This window comes from Dryobates pubescens, chromosome 12 (genome assembly GCF_014839835.1).
Source record: "Dryobates pubescens isolate bDryPub1 chromosome 12, bDryPub1.pri, whole genome shotgun sequence".
Lineage (NCBI taxonomy): Eukaryota > Metazoa > Chordata > Aves > Piciformes > Picidae > Dryobates > Dryobates pubescens.
The window spans coordinates 3524810-3547103 of NC_071623.1; the positions used below are offsets into that span (position 1 = coordinate 3524810).

The 22294-nt window shown below is 49.8% G+C and overlaps 1 protein-coding gene across 1 annotated transcript in view; it reads left to right on the forward strand.

Moving 5' to 3' along the window:
* IGSF3 (immunoglobulin superfamily member 3) overlaps positions 1–22294 on the forward strand; it is a 131361-nt gene that overhangs the window by 63920 nt on the left and 45147 nt on the right. The gene's annotated exons all lie outside the window — the stretch shown is intronic.

Below are 22294 nucleotides of genomic sequence, written 5' to 3' on the forward strand. Positions count from 1 at the left end.
TCAGGATTTGCATGTTTTCCCCTCTCTCAGAAAAGGAAGATGCTGTTTTCCTCCCTTCAGGAGGACTAACTTAATGGAACCTTTGCGAAGCGCTCTCCGTGAAGGGCTCTGTGCCACACCAGGCATGGTTTCCTTGTCTGCCTCTTTGCCTTGCCCTCCGTGTGCCTCTCTTTTTGGCCAAGAGGAGCAGTGAGAAGGAGGGTGGCAGCTCCTGCATGTGCTTATCTCAGGGTGTGTGGACTTAATCTTTTTTTCTTGGATGTCAGCATTCCACCAGGCTCTGGGGAGTTGGGCAGAGGAACTTGGCATCCTGGGCACTAGCTGGCTGCTCTGCCAGGAACTCCTCCAGCTCTATGGGCTGTCAGGTGTGGCTCGAAAGCCTGGGCGCTTTTTTGGAAGGTAGAAATCTGCTGGGAGCTGTACCTTGCCAGCAGGAGATGGCTTTCTCTCCTCCTCCCTACCCTCAGGGGTGAAACTGTCATTAGTACTGTTTAGAGGACACTGAGGTTGCATGCAATAAAAGTGCAAGACCTTGGTGAGCGCTCTGGATTCAGTTCCCGTACAGGTCCTCCCTAAGGCAAGAGGAGCCCCCCACAGCCCTTCTCACCAGCTGGTGCATTATGTGACTGCTTCTTGGTGTCCCCTGGCACTGAGGCCAGCCTTCAGGGACTTACCCCCCCTTCAGAGGAGTGACCCCCTCCACTCCATGGTGGGACAGAGTCGTGCCTCACAAGAGGCTGTGGTGATGCAGGTCTTGCCTCAGGACAGCGTTATCCAGCTTTGGTGGGTGTGCAGCAGCTTGCCTGCACAGTGGACTGGAAATTTTAGGCCAGCCAGAAGAGGTTAGCATAACAAGGCAGCAGGTGAGAGGGAGGCATGGAATTTCAATAAACCAGCAACTGGGAAATGAAATCTCCTCACTTATAATTCACGCTCCCAGCTCAGACTTCTCTCTCGCTTACCTCGGGCAAATCTGCTGTAATGCATAGGAAACAGCTCAGCAACTGCAGTCCTGGCTGCCATCAGGACAGAGGCTGAGTTTTATTAAAGACCTGCAGAGCTCTGTAAAAAAAAAAATAAATTCTGATCTTCTTGGACTTAATCATTAGAAGTCAAATGTTTGAGTAGGTAGGGGCAAGTGTTTTGCTGAAATTGGGTGATCCCTTCCATAGCTGTGCTTGGTTACGCTTGCTCCGTGTGCATTTGGATGCTTGGCTAGGAGCAGGAGGGCAGTGAGGGGTGAAAGGGACTTAGTACAGAGTGGGGAAAGCAGGAGCAGGGCAAGATGAGGACAGAGAAGAAAGCAAAGAGAACAGCTGAAGGTTAAAATAATAACAACAATTAGGCTGGGGGGACTGAGAAGAGACATAAAAATAAAGCAGGGCCTTTGAAGAAAGAGAGGCTAGACAGGGAAGCCTCTTATTAAAATGTAAATGGCTGAGTCTGAAGATAAATGAGGAAGCTGCAAAGAAGCAGCAAAAACAGTAATAAAAAAAGTGGAAGACAGGAAGGAGGGAAATATTGAAGAGGACAATGAGAGGGGTTTGCAGATGTATGCTGTTGAGCATCTCAGCAGAGATGCTCCATAATCTCTTCTAATAATGTGACCAGTGCTGGAGGCTTTGACAAAAAGCAAAGCCAAAACCTCACAATTATTTTTTTCAATGAGGTGAAATGTTCTGAGCATCTAAAGCTGACAGTGTCCTCCTTTTGTGTTCTCCTTACCTGCAGATTATGAGCCAGACTTTCCCTCCTGAGGGGATTAGATGCTGGGAGCTGTTGCTGCCATCGCTGAGCACAGCCTCTCCTGGAGCACTGTCTGCTGCCTCTCCAGATGCAGAGACCAGAGAGTTGGTAGCTCAGTGCTTGCCTGGGGTTGTACAGCCAGTAAGGCACCCCCTATCAGGCAGTGAAGGAAAGGGACTTGGACTTTCTTCTTCACTTGAAAGTGTTTGGCTGCAGGATGCTCTTTGCAGTGGTTTGCTTTTCATTGCTGTGATCCTATAGAGGTGGAGGTGGGGGGTTTGGGAAGGAGGGGACATGGCACCCTGCTTGCTGATGAGGAGCCAGTCTCCTGTTGGGCTACTGGGAGGATTTCACAGAATCACCAAGGTTGGAAGAGACCTCAGAGATCATCAAATCCAACCTGTCACCACAGACCCCATGACTAAACCATGGCACCAAGTGCCATGTCCAGTCCCCTCTTGAACACCTCCAGGGACGGTGACTCCACCACCTCCCTGGGCAGCACATTCCAATGGTAAACTACTCTCTCAGTGAAGAACTTTCTCCTCACCTCCAGCCTAAACATCTTCTGGCACAGCTTGAGACTGTGTCCACTTGTTCTGGTGCTGGTTGCATGAGAGAAGAGACCAACTCCCTCCTGGCTACAACCACCCTTCAGGTAGTTGTACAGAGCAATGAGGTCTCCCCTGAGCCTTCTCTTCTCCAGGCTAAACAACCCCAGCTCCCTCAGCCTCTCCTCACAGGGCTGTGCTCAAGGCCTCTCCCCAGCCTCATTGCCCTTCTCTGGACACCTTCAAGTGTCTCAATGTCCTTTGTAAGATGATCTCCTCTTTTGTCACTAGATAGGCCCTTGACACTTGGGGGAGTTTCTTGGCTTGGTGGGATGTGGCTCTGCTAGATGAAGACACCAGGCTCTGTTCTGGGGCAGTAGGATGTTGCTTGCACTTGTGGGTGGTCGGGTCTAACCCATAGACAGGTACAGTGTGGTTGCTCTGAGCCTGCCTGGCATCTTCAGTGCTGACCGACTCCATGAGTACATCTGCACAGCAAAATGGGGAGAGAATGGGTTCACTGACCTTGGTCTTCCTCCTCTCCCATTGGAGTAATTTCTTTATGGTGTGCCTGACTCACAGGGGCAGTCTTACCACCATCCATGCTGTACACACATGGGTGAGGCTGCATGGGGCAGTTCCTCCACAGAGGGCACATTTTCAGGAGGGAGCCAGTCTTGCATAATCATAGAATCAGTAAGGTTGGGAAAGACCTCAAAGATCATCAAGTCCAACCTGTCACCCAACACCTCATGACTAACTAAACCATGGCTTCAAGTGCCATGCCCAATCCCTTTTTGAACACCTCTAGGGATGGTGACTCCACCACCTCCCTGGGCAGCACATTCCAATGGCCAATTACTCATTCTGGGAAGAACTTTATCCTCACCTCCAGCCTAAACATCCCCTGGCACAGCTTGAGATTGTGTCCTCTTGTTGTGCTGGTTGCCTGGGAGAAGAGACCAACCCCCTCCTGGCTACAACCTTCCTTCAGGTAGTTGTAGACAGGAATAAGATCTCCCCTGAGCCTCCTCTTCTCCAGGCTACTGTAGTGGAAAGTCCTGTCTCAAAACCTATCAACAGATTATTAGTCAACACCCAGGGTACAGACCACAGCAGCTGCCACAAAAAGGTGGCAAACAGACATATGATGCTTTTCCTTTGAGGAAAAATGTTGAATCACAGGGACACTTCATTCAACATAGATTAGAATACATGTTTTAAAAGGGAAGTTGGAGACTGGTGGAAGCAAAACTCAGCAGGCCAGTCATTGCTGTTAGCCCATATTTAGGCTGTACATCCACCCACCCCCCCCAGCTCTACTGCTGTGCTCAGGGTGAACATTGTACGTTGGTTTGGGATGTGGCTGCCTCTTCCACGCTCTCAACCTGTATTTCCAGGGTGTGAACAACTTGTGGGCCATAGGAAAGGGCTCCTGTGTCAGACTTAACTGGAGCTAATGGAAGGTTGTGCTCCCAGCATTGGTGGTGTGCACTTCAGCAGCTGTATGGGTCAAGGAGGAGCAGTCACACAATCACCAGGGTTCAAGAGACCTCAAAGATCAGCAAGTCCAACCTGTCACCAGACCTCATGACTAAACCATGGCACCAAGTGCCACATCCAATCCCCTCCTGAACACCTCCAGGGATGGGGACTCCACCACCTCCCTGGGCAGCACATTCCAGTGGCGAACGACTCTCTCAGTGAACTTTCTCCTAGGAATTTTATCTTCACAGTTAGTAATCATGAGGTCTTGGGTGACAAGTTGGACTTGATCTTTGAGGTCTCTTCCAAGCTTACTGATTCTATGATTTTTCTCATACTGTTTTGGGGGACTCTTGGGAGCTGAATTTGCTCATGGCATCAGGGGAGTTTGCTTTTCACTTGCAGCGTGAGCTTTGCATTTGTCCTCTGCACCTTTTCCACAACCTTTTTACCCCTCCACCATGTGAATGCCCTTAAATGCCTTAAATAATCAAAGTAAACTCTGTGGATTAAATTCTGTAGCAAAGCTGTTTGAACAGGCCAGCAGAAGAGGCTGCATTGTTTTAACTGAAATCACTTTGCATGGATTGTTCTGGCATAAACCAGTCCTTAATAGATCCACAGTGTCTGAGGATGATTGAGTACTCAAATAAACTTGCAATGAATTTTAAGGGGAAATAGCTTTCTGTCCTTGTTTGTGTGTGTGTGTTTTGGGGGTTTGTTTTTGTTGTGGTTTTATGGTTTGTTCTTTTCCAGTGATAACTGGAAGAATGAACAAGGCTATTTGGATTTTCTCTTCTCTGCTTGTTTATTTTAGGGGAGTAGAGTGCAGTGTTGCTGTATAATTCATTTTGCTCTGAAGTGGTGGTGTTTGGAAGAACCTGCCCAGAAGAAATGTTTGGAGCCTCAGGTGTGACAAAAGAGCCTTGTCCCCCACAGAAAACTCCTGGCCAAGCTGTCAGCCCATGGCTTGGATGGGAGCACACTGCGATGGGTTAGGAACTGGCTGGAGGGCTGAGCCCAGAGAGTGGTGGTGAATGGTGCCACAGCCAGCTGGCAGCCAGGCACCAGTGGTGTCCCCCAGGGATCAGTGCTGGGCCCCATGCTCTTTAACATCTTCATTGGTGATCTGGATGAGGGCATTGAGTCCATCATCAGTAAATTTGCTGATGACACCAAGCTGGGGGCAGGAGTTGATCTGCTGGAGGGTAGAGAGGCTCTGCAGAGGGACCTCGACAGGCTGGGCAGATGGGCAGAGTCCAAGGGCAGGAGACTGAACACATCCAAGTGCCAGGTTCTGCACATTGGCCACAACAACCCCATGCAGAGCTACAGGCTGGGGTCAGAGTGGCTGGAGAGCAGTCAGGCTGAGAGGGACCTGGGGGTGCTGGTTGATGGTAGACTGAACATGAGCCTGCAGTGTGCCCAGGCAGCTAAGAGGGCCAATGGCATCCTGGCCTGCATCAGGAAGAGTGTCGCCAGCAGGAGCAGGGAGGTCATTCTGCCCCTGTACACTGCACTGGTTAGGCCGCACCTCTTGTACTGTGTCCAGTTCTGGGCCCCTCAGTTTAGGAAGGAGGTTGACTTGCTGGAACGAGTCCAGAGAAGGGCAACAAGGTTGGTGAGGGGCTTGGAGCACAGCCCTGTGAGGAGAGACTGAGGGAGCTGGGGTTGCTTAGCCTGGAGAAGAGGAGACTCAGGGGAGACCTTATTGCTGTCTACAACTACCTGAAGGGAGGTTGTAGTGAGGCAGAGGTTGGTCTCCTCCCAGGCAACCAGTACCAGAACAAGAGGACACAGTCTCAGGCTGCATCAGGGGAGGTTTAGGCTGGAGGTTAGGAGGAAGTTTTACACAGAGAGAGTGATTGCCCACTGGAATGGGCTGCCTGAGGAGGTGGTGGGGTCGCCGTCACTGGGGGTGTTCAGGGTGAGGCTTGACAGGATGCTTGGTTGCATGGTTTAGTTGATTGGGTGGTGTTGGATGATAGGTTGGACACAATGATCTTGAAGGTCTCTTCCAACCTGGTCTATTCTATTCTATTCTACTCTACTCTATTCTATTCTATTCTATTCTATTCCATTCCATTCCATTCCATTCCATTCTCCTGTCTCTTCCAGAGGGTTGCAGGTGGCAAGTCTTTCCCAGGGAACTTTTTCTCCCAAGTGAAGACTTGGAAGCTGTAAGAGTCCAACTGAAGCTCCCTTTCCTTACTGATTTCCCTGCTGCCTTCTGTGACATTTTGATTCCATTAGTTCTTCAGTGAACCTTGTGTCTACCAGGTTGCCGGAGACCTGAATACCTAATGTGCTCAAGCAAGGGTTTTTTTTTGGGGGGAAACCCAAACAAACAAACAAACCCCCACAAAACAACAAAATAATTAAGGAAAAAAGTATCTTTCTTGCCATTTTATTGTAATGGAAAAAGGAACAGATTAAAGCTTTTTTTCTTCTTCTTCTTTTTGAAGGTTATGTTTAAAGGAATTCAGCTGTGATCTGATATAGAATAGAATAGAATCAACCAGGTTGGAAAAGACCTTGGAGATCATCAAGTCCAACCTGTCACCCAACACCATCTGATCAACTGAACTCCCTTATTTTTGGTTTTTTTTTGGGAGTTCAGGATATTTACAGATCATAGAATCATAGAATCAGTTAGGGTTGGAAGGGACCACAAGGATCATCTAGTTCCAACCCCCCTGCCATGGGCAGGGACACCTCACACTAGATCAGGCTGTGGCCAGAGCCTCATCCAGCCTGGTCTTAAACACCTCCAGGGATGACGCCTCAGCCACCTCCCTGGACAACCCATTCCAGGGCTTCACCACTCTCATGGGGAAGAACTTCCTCCTCACCTCCAGCCTGAATCTCCCCACCTCCAGCTTCATTCCATTCCCCCTAGTCCTATCTTCTTCTGAGAAGAGCTTCCTGCTTTTCAGACTGATGCGAGTTGGTGGTACTTCCATTATGCTTTCCTCAATCTGCTGAGCAGACAGCAACCAGCAGAGTGTCTGCTGCTGCTCCTGGGCATGCCTCTCTTAGTGTCTGAGCCAGTTAAACTCCAGAGCTTACCTTAGCTGAAGGCATTCCTGAGAAGCAGCAGCGTGAGTGAAATGTTTCATTTTGCCGTTTACCTACAGGGCAGCAATAGCAGCTGGGAAGCTGGCAGCTGGCAGAACCTTTTGCACTTGGATGCAGTGGTGAAACAGACTCTGACTGGGAAAACTGGAGCTGTCTGGAGACCTGGGGACAGTAGTCTGCCAGCTGTGCTTGGCTCTCACTCAGAGACTTTCACCAGTCAAAGGCTGGAAGTGCTATAAATACAATCTTGGGTCCTGCTGGAGTCAGTGATATCGATCCTTCACTGGAGACACCATGGAAACTTCCTATTTACTAGTTTGTTTTGTGACTTATTTACTGCTTTGAGTGGGGTTTTTAATGCAGTACTCTGGTGCAGTGTGTACCCTTGGGTTACTGATAGATGTACTGAAAGCATCTTCTCCTTATTTTAAAGTGAGATGTAATTCCTGAGTGTTTCCTTATAAATGCCCACTGGCACCTGCAAAGGATTTGGATAACTTGGAGCACTGTGCCCCAGGAGACCTACCTCTGTTTTGCCAGACTCACACTGTTCCCTTTCTGGCTGTAAGCATCAGTGGTGCATCTGTGCTACTGGCTCTGAGTGAGCCATCTATCTACAGGGTTGTTCACCTCATGGGGCTCATGTGGTGAGCAGGACAAGCCACCAGTGGTGGTGAAGCTGAAGAAAGTGTCCATCAGTGTTGATTTGTTAGAGGGTAGGAGAGCTCTGCAGAGGGACCTTGCCAGGCTGGACAGGTGGGCAGAGTCCAAGGGCAGGAGATTGAACACATCGATAAGTGCCAGGTTCTACACATTGGCCACAACAGCCCTATGCAATGCTACAGGCTGGGGTCAGAGTGGCTGGAGAGCAGTCAGGCAGAAAGGGACCTGGGGGGACTGGTTGAGAGTAGGCTGAACATGAGCCTGCAGTGTGCCCAGCTGGCCAAGAAGGCCAATGGCATCCTGGCCTGCATCAGGAAGAGTGTGGCCAGCAGGAGCAGGGAATTCATTGTGCCCTGTGCTCAGCACTGGTTAGGCCACACCTTGAGTCCTGTGTCCAGTTCTGGGGCCCTTAGGTTAGGAAAGATGTTGAGCTGCTGGAAGGTGTCCAGAGAAGGGCAACAAAGCTGGGGAGGGGTCTGGAGCACAGCCCTGTGAGGAGAGGCTGAGGGAGCTGGGGTTGCTTAGCCTGGAGAAGAGGAGGCTCAGGGGAGACCTTCTTGCTCTCTCCAACTCCCTGAAGGGAGGCTGTAGCCAGGTGGGGGTTGGTCTCTTCTCCCAGGCAACCTGTGACAGAGCAAGAGGACACAGTCTCAAGCTGCACCAGGGGAGGTTTAGGCTGGATGTTAGGAAGAAGTTCTTCACAGAAAGAGAGATTGGCCATTGGAGTGTGCTGCCCAGGGAGGTGGTGGAGTCACCATCCCTGGGGGTGTTTAGGAAGAGCCTGGATGAGGCACTTGGTGCCATGGTTTAGTTGATTAGATGGTGCTGGAGGGACTTGATGATCTCAACCTGTTCTGTTATGTTCTATTCTATTGTATTCTATGCTATGCTATGCTATTCTATGCTATTCTATTCTACTGTGCATTGGAGAATGGACAGTTTTCCTCTTTTTCCTTCCTTTCCTTCCCATCTCTTTCTAAGGTGATGCTGCCACTGAGAATTCAGTGCGTTGCATATCAGCTCACTGAGGTTGTGTGAAGTGCTCAGTGCTGGGGAAGAGCGAAACTTCTGGATGGTTGTCACAGCCCCAACACAGAAGAGGGCCATTTCAAAAACATTTGGAGCACAATTTGTATGGTGAAAGCTAACTGTTAGAGGAATACTATCTGCCAGCCTGTGTGGTTTAGGAGCTGCTGTCTTAGAGATACTGAACAAAAAAAATTCTTCATGCACCTTGCCAAGACAGTGCAGAGAGGAGGGAACTGTCATCATTTCCATCAACTGATTGTTATTCATAGCTCTTCCCACTGCCTTGACACACCCTGTCATCTTCCTCATCTCCTTCAAATTTAGCATAGTTTGTAGGAAAAACTGATGTTTTCTTGTATAGCTGTTTGGAAATGTTGCTGAAGCCTTGCAGACAGAGCCCTTTGGTGGGGGGGGGGGCAACTTCCTGGTGGCCATCTGTCCTCGGGGATGATAAAGCAGAGTGGTTTACAGATATCTGAGAGAAGGTGGAATGGGCAAAGGGCAAGAAAGGAAGGGCACTGTGTGATTTGAATTGCCCAGATCAATGAATAGGTATGCAAATAATTTATTAAAAGATTGCACACTAAGGATGCCAAGCACTGTCTGCTGAAAGTCAGCTGGGTGTGTGTGCCAGAGTAGCTTTTCCAGACAAGCTGGCTGCTACACTGCAGCAAGAGGATGCCCTTCTGCAGTCTCAAAAGCCCTTCCAAGCACAGCACTCCATCTCCTTTATTCTTGTCTTCTCTCCTCCGAATCACCGCCACCTGAACTAGAAGAAGCTTGGAGCATGAAGAGTTTAAAGAGGAGAGATTAGCATTGCTGTGTGCATGAGAGACAAAACTGCAGGAGCACAGTAGGAAAACCAGCATCCCGAGCCAGCCGTGGGCAGCAGGGGAGGTTGTGCTAGGACTCAAAAGTTCCCTTGGAGTAATTTAAGGTGAACTGACACCAAATGGCTGATGATGTTGGTTTATTAGAGAATAGGATAGGATAGGATAGGATAGGATAGGATAGAATGGAATGGAATGGAATGGAATGGAATGGAATGGAATGGAATGGAATGGAATAGGATAGAATAGAATGGAATGGAATGGAATGGAATTGGAATTGAATTGAATAGAATAAACCAGGTTGGAAAAGACCTCAGAGATCATCAAGTCCAACCTATCACCCAACACCTCCTGACTAACTAAACCATGGCTTCAAGTGCCACGTCCAATCCCCTCTTGAACACCTCCAGGGATGGGGACTCCACCACCTCCCTGGGCAGCACATTCCAATGGCCAATTACTCTTTCTGGGAAGAACTTTCTCCTCACCTCCAGCTTAAACTTCCCCTGGCACAGCTTGAGACTGTGTCCTCTTGTTCTGTCACAGGTTGCCTGGGAGAAGAGTCCAACCCCCACCTGGCTACAACCTCCCTTCAGAGAGTTGGAGACAGCAATGAGGTCTCCCCTGAGCCTCCTCTTCTCCAGGCTAAGCAACCCCAGCTCCCTCAGCTGCTCCTCACAGGGCTGTGCTCCAGACCCCTCCCCAGCTTTGTTGCCCTTCTCTGGACACCTTCCAGCAACTCAGCATCTTTCCTAAACTGGGGGGGGCAGAACTGGACACAAATGAAAATGATCCAATGAAAACTCTCAGTAGTGGGCTGGAGAAGAGGGAAAATTGGAAGAAAAAGGAGCATTAAGAAGTCAGAAAAGAAAGACATCACCACTCCTTGGATCTGGCAGCAATTTCACAGGACTAGTCCAAGGTCTTGGTGGTGGTTGTGCATTCCAGCAGGGTCTTTTGTGGCAAATGCAACATGTGGACCTCAGAAGTTGTGGTCCTTTTATACCCTTTGGCAGGAGCAAGGGGGAATGTAAGGCTAGGGGACATGGTGTCTCTCCAAATGACAAAGGGAGGTGTGCGGGGGTGAGGTGTAGACAGAGAGGAGAGGTGAGTGCTCCAGTGCAATGCTTGCCACTGGTCTTTCTGTGGCACTGTTGCAGTGGTTTAAAAGTAAGGAAAGGGGGGATTCTCTGCTCCTAGAAACTATGTGCTTTCCTTATTAAGCCATTCTGCCAGGCCAGCAGCTCTTCTCCAGAGCTGTTGTGGGCTATCAAAGCCATCACCCTATCTATTCAGACCAGGTATGTCACATTGCTTTGAGACAATAGTCACTGGGCTCTCACACACCTTGATCAGAGGGCCATCAACTCTTGGCTGAATCTGCATTACTCCTGTTGCTCCTGCTTTCACAGTCAGGAGGAGAGCAGGTGGTCCTCGTGGCTGGAGATCTTGGACTTCATCTGCAAGAGCCAGAAGCTGTCTTTCATTCATCAAGAGAATGGCAGCTTCAGAAAAACGAGCTGCCAAAACCTTTGTTGGAGGAAGGTAGCTTGGAAATAGGCAAAAAGATCCAATATCCTTCATTCCAGCTCTCAGAAATCCCTCCAGCTCATGCTGACTTTGTGGCTCAGTAGGTCATTGTTGTCTGGTGAAGATGTATGCTTGTACAGTATGTCACAGATATTTTCTGTACTTCAAAAAGGACTAATAGAGAAAGAAAAGACTTCCCTTGTTTTGTTTTATATGGAAGATGCTTCTGTTCTTAGATTTCTTTTTCACCTACTTATTACCCACTCTGTGGGTAATAATCTTCACTCTGCATGTGAAGATGTGGTTTTGGTCTCTCCTCTTTGGGTACCAGGATGCCATCATTTTCACTTTGTCTTCCCATGGGAACTTAAGACCCAGGCTGAGCAGAAATGTGGCCTATTGAAAATACAGCCTAATTCTGTGCTTCTTTCACTGCTTTGCTTGTGAGGAATGAAATGTTCTGTGTGTTGAGCAAGTGGGTTTTGGAGGGGGTGAACTCAATTCTCAGTTTGGGAGCCTTTAGAAACCTTCGTTTAAAAGCTGCTGCTTGCAGAAATAATCTCCTATGTGTGTCTTGGTCTCTGCCATCTTGCCCCAGGGGCAAAAATAAATCATTGGTGCTGGTCTTAAGGGAGTGACTGCTGGAAACTCTTGTCTGGGCTTTGCATCTTTCAGGCCATCACACCCCTGAAAGCAGATGAGAGAGAAGCACTTGCCAGGTCTCCAAACCTTCATTATTGCATAACTGAAGGAAAAAACAGTTCTGATGTTCATGCCTTGACCTCCTGTGTGATAACTGCTGACCACTCGAAGCAGGGGCACTGATTTCTGGAAGCAGCTCTTGCACTCTTCTCTCCAGTGTTGGTCCTGAGATTGAGTGCACCCTCAGTAAGTTTGCAGATGACCCCAAACTGGGTGGGAGGGTCAAGCTGCTGGAGGTGAGGAAGGCTCTGTAGAGGGACCTGGACAGGCTGGACAGATGGGCTGAGGCCAGCTGTATGACATTCAACAAGGCCAAGTGCCAGATCCTGCATTTCAGTCACAAAAATCCCATGCAGCACCACAGGCCTGGGGAAGAGCGACTTGGAACTTGCTTAGCAGAGAAGGACCTGGGGTTATTGGTTGACAGCTGGCAGAACACAAGCCAGCAGTGTGCTCAAATGGCCAAGAAAGCCAGCAGCACCCTGGCCTGTCTCAGGAATGGTGTGACCAGCAGGAGTATGTAAGTGATTGTGCCCCTGTACTCAGCACTGTTGAGGCCTCGCCTCGAATACAGTGTTCAGGTTTGGGTTCCTCACTACAAGAAGGACATTGAGGTGCTGGAGCATATCCAGAGGAGAGAATCCAAGCTGGTGAAAGGCCTTGAGCACAAGTCTTACCTAGAGTGGCTGATGGAACTGGGGTTGTTTAGTTCTCAGCAGAGGAGGCTGAGAGGCTCATCACCCTCTACAGCTACCTCAAAGGAGGTTGTGAGGAGGTGAAGGGTCAGTCTCTTCTCCCATGCAACAAGTGACAGGACAAGAGGAAACAGCCTCAAGTTGTGCCAGCTTCAGGCTGGATATGAGGAAAATTTCACCACAGGGTTATCAGTCATTGGAAGAGGCTGCCCAGGGAAGTGGTGAGAGTCACCATCCTTGGAGGTATTTAACAGACACATGGATGTGTTGCTTAGGGATGTGGTTTAGCGATACTGGCTTAGCAGTAGTGGTTGGATTATGAGCCCTATGTGGGTGGGTTGGACTTGGTGATCTAAAAGGTCTCTTCCAACCTCAGTAGTTCTGTGATATGACACTACGTGCCTTTGTATTGCCTGGCTCTCTGCCTAAGTGTGCTAGGCTTCATGAAGTAAGGCTTTCAAAAACATAACATAAAAGAGAATTTTCTAAGCTTCCTATCTATATCATTTCTTAACTTCATCTTTGGAGGTGTAAAATATAAAGGCAGTGCTGCATCTACAGCTTCAGAAGAGCCCAGGCTGCGTCAGCTCCTCGACTCTGTGTTTACTGTGTTGGTTTTTCCCCTTCGTTGGCTTTCCCTGGCTGTCCTGCAGGCTCCAGGAGGCTGTGGCTTAGCAGGTTGCCCTCTGCCCATTTAAGCCACAGCAAATTCCCGTGACCCTGCTCTTAGCTCACAAGTGCTGTTAAGTAAAACACATCAGCTTAACCCTCAGTGGAAGAGGTGCCTGCTGATGTGCTCTGCCCTCGCGTTTGTAGTGGCTTAGGCTAGTCTTAAGCTGCAGTAGCTCGCTGGTGATGCTTAGGATCAGCAGGAGGGTTAAACCCTTACAAAGGTGAGATTGTAGTAGAGGAAGAGAGATGGAGAAGAAGGGATTTGTGAGCTCACTCACCTTGGCTTGCTGCTGGAGGTTATTGCCTCTGCAGATGAGCGGTCAGTGTGGTGTGTGGTGGTCTGCAACCCCATGCTGCCCAACCTGGATGTCTTCCCCAGGCTCTGTTTCAGAGAGGGTTAAGTGGGGTGTTGGCCTGACAATCTAGCCAGATGTCACTGAGCAATGCAGCTGGGGCACAGGGAAGGGAAAACGCCTGTCCTTTTGGATGTCAGCTTTTCCAGTGCCTTGTGCCTTTCTTTTTGTTTCAGATGCAGGCTGGTTTGCATGCTGCTCCTCCTCACACAGAGCATCTGCCTCGCAGAGCATCATTGCCAAAAAAGGGTGCATGTGTGAGGGATTAAAGGTTTACCTCCCTGCTGCAGCTGGGAGATGGAGTCAGACCCCAGGCCTGTGCTCTCTGCCCCTGCCATGCACCCAGCTCAACAGACTGTTTGGGCACTTCTGCATCCCCATCATCACTGTCCCCCGGGACTCATATTGTCAGTGCTCGCTCCACTGATCCTCCAGCTAATGTTTGCTTAATGAACAAATGATGACTCTCACTGCTGGCTGCTGCCTTGTCCTTTTACCACCCCCTTTCTGGTTTCTCCTCCTTTTTATTTCTTTTAATGAGGTAACTTGAAGTTTTCTACTTGAATTAGCTGTCCTAATAGCCAGATGCTTCTTAGAGTGCTTTGGGATCAGGTTGGTGGAAAGAGGGGAAGCAGCTTGTTAGGTAGAAGCTTGCCTTACCCTACTCTCCAAAGTGGCTTTAGCTGAGGGAAGAGGGGTGATGAGGCACAACTGAACAGGGATCAGTGAGTGTGAATGTGCTGCTGGCACCACCACAATGCATCCAAAGCAGTCAAGGGAAGGGAACCAGCAGATTGGGAGAAGCATGTGCCGCTTGTCAACAAGAGGAAGCTTGGAGAACTGCTTTAAACAACATCGTGCTGGCAAGGCTGGAGCCTCAGAGTAAAGCCTGCAGGGAAAGGGTGAGTGTCCTTTCTCCTGGAGATGAGGCACTCAGCAGCAGCTGGGAAAAGCTGTGGCCCTCCTGGGCTCGTCAAGGACAAGCTAGAGCTGGGGCTGAGCATGTCTGTTCCCTTTGCACGCCTTCCCTGGGGGCACGTGGAAGGGATTGCTGGTGAGGCCACAAGGCTCCTGCTGCCAGCCCCTGCGGGTTTGTGTCAGGCCTGGGAAGCTGTGGGAGAGCATCACCTGGTGCTTGGCAGGTGGACACACTGGCTTGCAACTGCGCCGTCCAGCTAGGGGGTCTGACATGGCTTGGGTGCACAGCTTTGGCCAGGAGGCTCCTCTCACAAGGCACATCGTGGAGCAGGAGCAGGTTGTGCAATGGGATCCTCTGCCATTGCCTGGGAGGGAGCAGGGTGGCAGCCTCCAATGTGCTTGCCAGGCAGGCCGGGTGCACAATGCATGGTGCCCACTGCAAGCAAAGAAAAGTTCAGGCCCCGAGTCAAAAAGCTGAACTAATTTCCAATTTTGCATCTTCTGTCTGATTCTCTTTTTCACTTTCTTCTATGTTGGTTGCTTTGGTTTTTCCTGTGCCCTTTCCCTTGCCCATTTGATTTTGGAGATGCATTTCTATCGGCATAATCGTTCCAGGCCGTCGTTAATGTACATACAAGGATACCATTGTAAGCTGAGGATTTATTACTGCTGCTGTGAAACAACTGCCATGCAGTCTTACTTAACTCTTCAGCTCCCATCTTGCCTTCTGCCAGCAGCTGAGTCAGTAACAAACTGCCCTTTTTACAGTATCACAGTATCACCAAGGTTGGAAGAGACCTCAAAAATCATCGAGTCCAACCTGTCACCACAGACCTCATGACTAGACCATGGCACCAAGTGCCACGTCCAGTCCCCTCTTGCACCCCTCCAGGGACGGTGACTCCACCACCTCCCTGGGCAGCCCATTCCAATGGCCCATTCCAATTTCCCTACCCAACACTCAGGTTTTTATGAGCATTTTCACTTGCACATGGATGATCTTCAGGATTCTCTAATTCTCACTGGGGAGGGGTAGGCATTCCCCCTATTTCAGTGAGAAGAATATCCGTGGTGTTACTCAGAGGAAATGTTGCAAGCATGCAGACTGGGAACATGGTGTTTTATTTTACTGCTTTTAACACAGATGGCTGCAGTGCTGGAGTTGCAGCTTCAGTGCAGCAGCTGAGAGAGACTTCACAGCTCAACTTCTCCTTTAAAATGAGGCTTTAACAATTTGCACCAAGGATTTAAAGTATGTTCTGACTGCCTTTCTTTTGGCCACAGTGCAAGTTCTGCTCACCTCTTCAGGAGCTCGAAGGGAATTTGCTGAGCAGTTCAGAAAAGTGTTTTGATTTGGTTTTTTTAATTTACTTAATTAGTGGGTCTTTTAGCCTCTTTTTGTTTAAACCTGTCTTTATCTGTCCTTGTGTAGGTGGGGCTTTACTGAAGGAAAGTAATCCCCAGCCAAACCAGTTTATTAGCACTTGCTTTACATTTTCCCCCTGGTACCAGGAACCTGTTGCTCTGTGTGAGGAAGAGAAGATGGAAAGTTTGGCACAGAGATCCCACGCCCTCAGTCACAGCAAAAGTATATCTTGGGGTGGTAGGTTTGCCTCTTCGAATTCTGGTCTCAAGCCAGAGGTTAGGCAGCGGAGGAGGCTTAGAAGTAGCAACCACAGGACAAAATCTTTCTTTCATCTGCTTGCCTCGGGCCACCTGCACATGTCTGGTAGGGATTTAAAAAGCAAGGCAAGCAAAGGACACTGCTAGCAGCAGTTTTGTCCACCTGCAAAGGTGACATTTGATGGTCTTCATCAGTAGTGCAGCATAACACAGCATGTGTTTCCCTCCATGCTGAAGGCATTACACAAGCTTGTGATTGACGAGGGAAGAGCGGTGTCTGGTGTGCTGCAAGCAGGTATAGATCGGCATGGACAGCTAATTAGTAGGCATGAGGGCTTGAGAGGATTACATTGCTAATCTAGATATCTTTCCTGCCTTATCACCACCTCCTTCCTCCTGCCACACACATGCACACACATTTGAGTCCTGTAAGGAATGGAAATCAATAGCAGTGTGGGGGAGGGATGTAAGGAGTGTGGTTCCTTGAGAGATCGCAGCGGTTCCTTGAGAGATCGCAGTGGCCAGGAGAGGACAGGTCTCTTCCAGCTGTTTCTGTGGCACCAGGGGGGCTGTGCTGGCAGACCCTGCCTCCTTCCCTGGGATGTCACAAGTGGCCACAGGAGGGTTACCAAACTGCAGAGGGTGGTAATAAAACACTGTGTATCCATGCCTTGCTCTCCCACCCGTGTTTCTGTTCGAGGTGCTGCTTGGTGTTTGCTGGTGCTCACCTCTGGACTTGGTGGCAGTGGAGTTGTGGTTCCTTCCGAGGGCTTTCTTCCTGTCTTGCATGCACAGCTAGGGGTCTGGAAGGGGTCACAGTATCACAGTAATTAAGGTTGGAAGAGACCCCAAGGATCATCAAGTCCAACCTGTTCCAACAGACCTCACGACTAGATCATGGCACCAAGTGCCACGTCCAATCTCCCCTTGAACACCTCCAGGGACGGCGACTCCACCACCTCCCTGGGCAGCACATTCCAATGACGAATGACTCGCTCAGTGAAGAACTTCTTCCTCACCTCGAGTCTAAACCTCCCCTGGCACAGCTTGAGACTGTGTCCCCTTGTTCTGGTGCTGGTTGCCTGGGAGAAGACACCAACCCCCTCCTGTCTACAACCACCTTTCAGGTAGTTGTAGAGGGCAATGAGGTCACCCCTGAGCCTTCTCTTCTCCAGGCTAAACAACCCCAGCTCCCTCAGCCTCTCCTCATAGGGCTTGTGCTCAAGGCCTCTCTCCAGCCTTGTTGCCCTTCTCTGGACACGTTCATGGTCCATGGTGCTGGGGTGGGATCCCTGCTGGTCAACAGCATCTCATGAAGCAGATGGAAACATAACTCTAGCACTAATTTCCTGCAAAATCCAGAGTGGTATTTCTCAGCCAGAAGCAGATCCCTAGGAGTTGGGAGTACATGTATTTGTTCTTCCTGAATAGTTCACACTTGACAAGCTTAGCTCTGTCCAGGTGGTATGAAGTGGGCAGTTGGGAACAGAGAGTAGCACCATAGGGTGCCTCTAAAATGTATCAGTGACTAAAAGCTGTAATGAAATCCAAGGGAAGAAGAGGTTGGTGAGTTTTGTCTGCTCTATAGTGGCTCTGAGATGGTCCTGCTGTGCTGAGTAGCCTGCATAAGTTGTTTTATTCCTGAAGAGCCTCCGGTGTAAGGATACTGTGCTGCTAAGTGATTTTCACAGCTCTGTTTTACAAGCCTGAGCTAAGGAGCCTCTGGCTCCCAGCCTGATACACCTCCTGTATTGGTTAACAAGAAAGCAGCATCTCAAGCAGATTTGATGCTTTGCCTGGGAGCAGATGAAGGGTTGGTAGCTCACTGGTTTGTGAATGGCAGATTAAAAGCTTTGATAGCCTACCCCCTTGGAGGTTGTTGGGATTTCGGGTACGCAAGGATGAGCCAGAGCCAGCCTGGGGAAAATGGAGGTGCTTGGGGAGGAGCAGAGTTCAGCACGGTGCCAGGAGCTGCTGGAGGTGGAGCTGGTCCTGAGGCTCAGTGGAAAGCCTCAGTGTTGAGGTGTGCACCATTTCTAGACCCAGGAACTCCAGTCTCTGCTCTCCATTTGCTTTCTGGGAGAGTGTACGCCCGTTCTTTGTCCTAAAGATAGCCTAAATTAGCAGACTGAGTTCTTGTCTGTTGCACTTTATTTGAGGTGGGTTTGACTGGAGCTGTATTTGCAGGCTTCTCCCTCTTCCTGGTCCGGGCAGCAGGGCCCTGGGACTCTCCCTGGCTGGGTCCCTGACACCCTCTAGTGGCAATATTTACATTTAATACTTCGGGAGCTTTCAAAACTCGATGGGGATTGTGAGCACCCTGTGCTTAGCAGCCCGCTCACCACCGAGTACTTGTCCCAGTGCCCTCTGCAGTAACCTGTGTCTTGGAGACTAATAAGAAGTACATCCTTTCTTGCTGTTTTTTCCAGTGCAAGTACAAGTTCAATGCTGTTGGTTGTGGTTGGGCTCAGCAGACTGGCTCAGGCATGGCAGTGGTGCAGTAGGCTGGCTCCCAGTAAGTGTTTTCAGCCACTCATCTTTTTGTCCAGCCACTCACCACCAAGCCTAACCTTAGTGCTAGTGAGAGGGGAGCTCTGCTGACACATTGGGGGAGTCATGACAGGTGGACTTGTGTTGGGACACAAGGAGGAAGCAAGACTGGGCCCTATGGCTGCCTGGCTGCCACATATAAAAGAGGGGAGAAACAGGCAGGAGCTGGGTGAAAAAGGCTGGGCAGGAGGATGTGTTGTGCAGCATCCTCCTTGGTTTTGATGCAGGTGTAGCCCTGCTCCCCTTTACACAGTGAGGACTCTCAACTAACCTTACCCTTGCTTTCAAGTGGAGCACAGCATGCAGAGTGCCCTTAGAGCTATTGTGCTTCCCACAGCAGGTGGCTGCAGAATGAATGTGGGCAGCTCAGCAGTGTAATGCCTGGCAGCAGAGACAGGGCTCCTGGATGAACACCATGCAGAGCTACTGGTGCAAAATGATGTCTTTGAAGCCTGAACAGGGTAACTGGATTCTCTTCTGATAACACACCTGCCTGTGCCCTGGAGAGCACGTTCACACCATTCCCTGCTTACTTGTGCTTCCATGACTTCCAGGTCCGATCTGCTCTGGGCTGATGGGTTAAGTCATGCCCATTGCCCTCCTGCCAGTGCAGGCCACGAGGGTCTGTGCCTTGCCTGAGGCACAGCAGACCTGCAGACCTGCTGTGGGAGTCCCCAGTGTTCTGCAGCACTCAGAACAAAATACACATTGGGCTTCTGAAATGAGCTGTGATCTGGTGCCACATTTGGCTGCCTCTTGGGAACGGTGTTTTCATCTTTCTCCTACCCTGTTCCCTCCTCCTCAAAACCGGTACCCCAGTGTAGCTGAAACAGTTCTTTGTGCATCGCTGGCCAAGCATGAGTGGTGGTGTGAAGCACACAGACTTCCTTCTGGCCCTGCCAGCTCAGATCTTTTGCTTGTCCTCCCAACATTTGATCCTTCAGGAACTGGACTTTCATTTAGCGAGCATCTCTAGTCCTCCTGGTTAGGAAGGTGACACTGACTGAACGCATCTCAATGACCTTGGCTGCGCGCAACCCAAAATGTCTTTACAATTCCTTTCACCAAGAGGGTCTTGGTTGGCTTCTTTAACCAAAGGAGCAGGAGGAGTGCAGCATAATGTATCAGCTGTTACCATAGCCAACAGCACACTGCTGCCTCCTGATTTTTCTCCAGGAATGCATTTTGCAATAGCTTGCCTAGGTGGGGTAGAAGATGCAAACCAGACAGGTTATGACCTGGAAATACAAAGTCATGGTTCCAGGTGGAGAAATGGTGCCTGTGCCAGCCTCTAACCTGCTCAGGGAACAGCATGGCAAGCACTTGCTTGAGGACCAGCCTTCAGACAGGCTTCCTGGCATTACTCCCAGGGAGCGGGCACATCTGGCAAGGCAAGTGCCTGCCATGTACTCACCCTGCAGAGCCAGGCAGGCTCCAAGGGTAAGCAGGGCACTGCTTTAACAGTGCAGGAGGCTCAGGAGGGAGCCGTGCTGCTGAGCAGGGCTGGAGGGGCACAAAGGCATCCAATGGGGTACCCAGGGCTCTCAGAATGGGGACAGGAGATTGGGCATGCTTTCTTCACCCCTTGAGCTGTCGTGTGGAGACTGGTGTAGCAGGGAGCTTTGCCTTTGAAGCAGCTCAGCAGGAAAGTAACTCCGGCAAGATGATGATCAGGTTTAATTTATTTAAATGACATAAGAAAAGTTGTAAGAACCCATGGCTGGAGGGCAAAGAGAATGGAGCTGTGTGGCTCTGGAAATTATTCAGAAGAGTTAGAAACGAGAGATTTAAATCTCATTGTGGAGGCGACATGAACCAGCAAAGGTAGTTGCCGCTGTCACCACTCATTTGGGAGTCAGGGGGAAGGGGAAAGGCAGAGGGAGGCCAGCTCCTGGCCACGATCTGCCAGACATTATTGCTGGTGAACAGGAGATGGGAGCCCTGGTGAGGAAGATGAGGGGAAGAGAGGAGAGGAGGTGGCTGCAGGGAAGAGGGCAGTGACTTGTGATGTAAATGGCCATAGCAGGTACTTTCCCTGTCGGGGGCAGTAAATTCCCTGGGTAGTGAATGTGTGGTAAAGGTGAATGCTCTGGGCTGGGCTGCACGCAGGAAGATTTCCCTCTCGGTTACTCCATCTCATGGGCTTTTTTCTTTCCTCTTTCTTGCTTTGACTTTTCTGCCAGAAATAATGCCAGCAGTTATCTCTATGGCAGTTCATTGCTGTCTGTAGCTGTGCCTGAATGAAACAGATGCAGCTTTCTGCAGCTCAGCTAATTTCATCAAACCTTCCATTGCTGTCAATGAAACTGAACTGAGATATGTTAATTGTATTTCACCAGCATGCAGTGAAACATTAACAGGCTTGCTGGTGCTGCCTTGACTGCAGAGCTGAGGAGAGGGTTTGCATTTTTCTTTACACATGATGTTTCTTACAGAATCACAGAATGGTATGGATTGAAAGGGACCTTTAAAGATCATCTAGTCCAATCTCCCTACCATTGTCAGGGATATCTCTTCTTAAATCGGGTTGCTCAGAGCCCCATCTAACCTGACCTTGAACACTTCCAGTGATGGGACAGCCACAACTTCTCTGGACAACTTGTTCCAGTATCTCACCACCCTCACTGTAGGTGATTTCTTCCTTACATACAACCTGAACCTCCTCTCTTTTGGCTTAAAACTATTACCCCTTGACTTTTCACTACAGGCCATGGCAAAAATCTCTTTCTCTGTCTTTCTTACAAGTCCTTGTTAGATATTGAAAGACTGCAGTAAGGTCACACTGGAGCCTTCTCCAGGCTCAACAACCCTAACAGTCTCAGCCTTTCTGCACAGCTGAGGTGTTCCAACCTACTGATCCTCTTTGGGGCCCTCCTCTGGACCTGCTGTATTAGGTCCATGTCTTTCTTGTACTGGGGACCCCACAGCTGGATACAGTGAATTCTGTCTTCTGGTGGTAGAGCCTCTTGATTAAAATCATGCAAGGCTGGGGAGGAGAGGCTGCAGATTTACACACACACATCATTGTAGTAGCAGTACTTCCTTTCCTCCAGTTCCTCAGCTGGAAAAGTAGCCAGCAGTTTTATTACCAAGTGCCTTGCTGTGGCTGTGTCCCAGGAGCAGGCTCCAGGCTGGGCATGCTGCAGTTTGTTTCTGTCCTCAGGAAGTCACTTTTTTCCCAGTCCAGAAACCTCTTTGTTTGGCCTGAGGGGAGCCTTTAAGGATATAAACAAAGGAGAAGGGAATTGCATCTCCTGCTTTTTTTTAATGAGAGAAGATGAAAGGAACTAAACAGGTGTAGCTTGGGCCTACAGAGGCTGATGAGGCAAGGGTGAAGACCAGGGTATCACAGTATCACTGAGGTTGGAAGAGACCTCAAAGATCATCAAGTCCAACCTGTCACCACAGACCTCATGACTAGACCATGGCACCAAGTGCCACGTCCAATCCCCTCTTGAACACCTCCAGGGATGGGGACTCCACCACCTCCCTGGGCAGCACATTCCAATGATGAATGACTCTCTCTGTGGAGAGCTTTCTCCTCACCTCCAGCCTAAACTTCCCCTGGTGCAGCTTGAGACTGTGTCCCCTTGTTCTGGTGTTGGTTGCTAGAGAGAAGAGACCAACCCCTTCCTGGCTACAACCTCCTTTCAGGTAGTTGTAGAGGGCAATGAGGTCACCCCTGAGCCTCCTCTTCTCCAGGCTAAACAACTGCAGCTCCCTCAGCCTCTCCTCACAGGGCTGTGCTCAAGGCCTCTCCCCAGCCTTGTTGCCCTTCTCTGGACACCTTCAAGTGTCTCGATGTCCTTCCTAAACTGAGTGGCCCAGAACTGGACACAGGACTCAAGGTGTGGCCTAACCAATGCAGA